This window comes from Nicotiana tomentosiformis, chromosome 6, assembly GCF_000390325.3.
Source record: "Nicotiana tomentosiformis chromosome 6, ASM39032v3, whole genome shotgun sequence".
In the NCBI taxonomy this organism is placed as follows: Eukaryota; Viridiplantae; Streptophyta; class Magnoliopsida; order Solanales; family Solanaceae; genus Nicotiana; species Nicotiana tomentosiformis.
In genome coordinates this window covers 91325830-91329398 of record NC_090817.1, presented here as the reverse complement: position 1 = coordinate 91329398, position 3569 = coordinate 91325830, and positions in this window count along the sequence as shown.

Sequence of the window (3569 nt, the reverse complement as noted above, 5' to 3'; positions counted from 1 at the left end):
TTATTAACTTGTGGAAAGTCATATAAATAGGGGAGGTACTGTCCGTTTCATCGTAAAATAGGTTGTGGTCGATACATAATAGTTACGACGCTTAAACGATAATGATAGTGTCATTTGTCTTATTGTAGACTAAGGAGTCGTTACATTTGCATAGCTTGAGGTTGGGCAGTATATACAAGGTATGTGAGGCTATCCCCTTCATTCTTTTGTACGACTCCGATTGTACATAATGTAATGAATGAGCTCCTAAAGATACTCTACTCTTAGAAGCTAGCAGTACTTACATTGCTGCCCTTCTTATGAAACGATTGATATTGATGTTACTTCTCTTATTCTTATATTATCAATGTTGTTGGTAGTTCCTGATTCTTATAAGATTCTTGATGAAGAGTTAATCCTAATAACGTGTACGAAGGATACCAACCTTATGTCACTCCGAAAGGTTCAAAATGTGATTCCAATGAGTCCAGCATGCATCATATATATGTATCTATTTTACTCTACCGAGCCGCGCTATAGTCGGCCGGGTACGGCACCTATTGTGCAACCACTGATCAGTTGGGTTTTACCGAGCTCCACGTGGCCGGGTACGATTCTACCGAGCCCTATGATGGCCGGGTACGTTTTACCGAGCCTATTATGGCCGGGTACGATATGATGATGGTGATGCCCACAAAGGCGTATGTTTTAAAAGTTTATGTATATATATGTATGTATCATGTATTTCATGTCAGTAGCCCTCAGAGGTACCCAGATGTCACAGGTTGTATATTCTCTATCCCTGTTTACATTACTGTTCTTACTTATGCTTTCTTGCCTCACATACTCAGTACTTTATTCGTACTGACGTCCTTTTTATTTGTGGACGCTGCATGTCGTGCTGCAGGTCCTGATAGACAGGTAGACGTAGCTCCCCCACCACAGTAGGCTGTCCAGTTCAGCGGTTATTGGCGAGATCCCTTCTCCGGACTTGCCGTGGTCTTGGTATGCATTTTTGTTATAGACATTATGGGTATGTCGGGGCCCTGTTCCGGCAATGTTGTAGCACTTATGTTCCTTTAGAGGCTCATAGACAGGTGTCGACTTATGTATGGTTTAGAATGCCTTTTCGGCTGATTTTTGTTGTATAGTCTTTCATGGCATCATGATAGCTCATACCTTATATATAGTTTCTTGACAGTCTTGTCGTCTCATGTTATGTATGTTCATGACATTATCTTTCATTGTTGGATGTTCATGATCCATGTCTACTATTTATATTGATCTTGTCGGCCCTTAAAGATAATAAGGAAGGTTAGATAAAATGTACGTTGGTGCTCGGCAAGTATGGCCCGGGTGCTAGTCATGACCCTCCAGTTGGGTCGTGACAAACTTGGTATCAGAGCAAGTCTGTCCTAGGGGATGTCTATGAGCCGTGTCTAGTAGAGTTTTGATTATGGATGTGTAGCGCGCCACATTTATAATCAGGAGGCTACGTGACATCTAGGGACGTGACCTATTTAAAACGATACTACTTCAAAGGTACGACCCAATTCAATCTTTTCATTACATATATTACGAATTGGACTAACACTTGCAGGCAATATCCAAAGAATGATGTAGCTGTTAGGACTGAAAGCACGCATAGCACTCGTTTTCCCTTGAAGCGGTTTTGTCCTAAATGGGTTTTTCGGCAAGGTTATTTAACGAGGCAACAATGGATCGTGCTAACTTAGAATCAAAGACCGGTTATGAATCGGAATCGATGGTTGTATCAATAGTATCCGATCCCTCTCGATGATCAACTCCAATAATGGGGTCCATCACCATCGAGTAATGATTTTAGCAAGGAAAGAAACTTTGTGCTTGAACAGTCTGGGCTCGGTGGATAGAATTTACTGTAAGGGCAAAACGGTCAAGTGAACTGTGCCCGCGTAGACCACGTAATCCATAACACAAAGCTTGTACATACTCACAATCTTGTATATTGCGCATAGGAATGAAAGAAAGTTTCTACCTTGCAGACACATATTTTGCCCCTTAAGACTATTACATTTTTTCCTTAAGCATATCGAGCCCAATGGCCACCTCTATCCGGATCCAAGAGATCGCCCCTTCTAGGGGACTTTCATCCAAGGCAAACTCGGACGGCTCGAGCTATCGAAGCTCGGAGGTACAAAGCCTATCAGGCAGTACTTGGACTTAAAAGGCTACAGCCACCCTAGAAATGGCTCGGAGACGTCTGAAGCCCGTAATCAAAACATAAGGCCTTCAACAATTCCAAACCGGTTCAAAGGCTACCCTCAAAAAAACTATAATCTAAAAACATCTAAACAAGCACTTCGGGGAAAGCTTCCAACTATATTGAACCCCCCCCCCACAAGTTTCAAACAACATTTATATCGAGAACGAGTCTTGTTCGAACCTCCGAACAAGACCTTATTTCCACGTTTTATTCCGTGCTAAGGCATTTGAAATCTTTGAAATCATAAAAGGGAAGCCAAAAGAAACGAGTTTCAAACTTGACAAAGGGAAAAAAGCCTTATATATATTGCAATAAAAGTGTTTTACAAAGGCCAACGATAACGACCTGAACAAAATGATCAAAATGCAAAAACAAAGAAAAATCCCTAAGGTACCTAAGCCTGATATTCACGAAAACCTGCGTCGTCACCAGAGTCATCGGGGTCTTCTCCATCCTCGGGTTCACCGTAGGCCTCAGAGCCTTCTTCACCCTCGGGGACAACCAGCTTCTTGGCCTCGGCCTCGAGCCTTTTCGCGTCTTCGATCTTGACTGATAGGTAAAAACCCCAGGCATGGACCTCCTCGAGAGCCTCCCTTCGGGACAGGCACTTCACCTACTCAACAGTAACTTTCAGGCAGTCCTGGGCTACCTCGGCATCAGTCCTGTACTGGGCCACCATCTTTTCAGCATCAACCCTAGTTATTTCCGACACAGACTTCACCATTTCGATCTCCTTGCCGAGGGCATCCTGTTCAGCAATGGCCGAGCCTAATTGAGACTGGAGGTCTTCGATTCATTGAGCCCGTGCTTTGACTTTCTCTCTCACCACTCGGAGTTGGACCTCCACTGATGCCAGCTGCTCCCGGGCAGTCTCCTTCTCCGAAGATAATCGGTCCATTTTTCCTTTCCACCTTTTGGCTATGGCGTTGACCTCATTCATCTTGGCTCGGATTTGGTCGATCTTGTCAACAATCTGCTGGACCTGCGATTTTTGGCCGTTAGTCGCCATGTCTAACTTATCATCAACTAACTTCAAATAATATTACCTGTTCCAACAGGTTGGCATGCTCCTTCTGAGCCATATTTAACTCAGCCCAGAGACTCTTGACTTCTTCTTCACGTTGTTCGCTGAGAATCTTATACATGTCCCTCTTCTCAACAAGCTCCTTGACCTCAGCCTCGAGCTAGTTAACCTCAACACGGTACCGTAGAAAACTTTCATGATGAAATATAGAGGCCTGTAAAAATATAAGAAAAAGAAAAGGCATGAGAGATATCAAAAACTAAATCCGAAGATGAAAGAGTGTAATGACGCCTTACCAGGTTCAGTGCATGATGTGCTTCA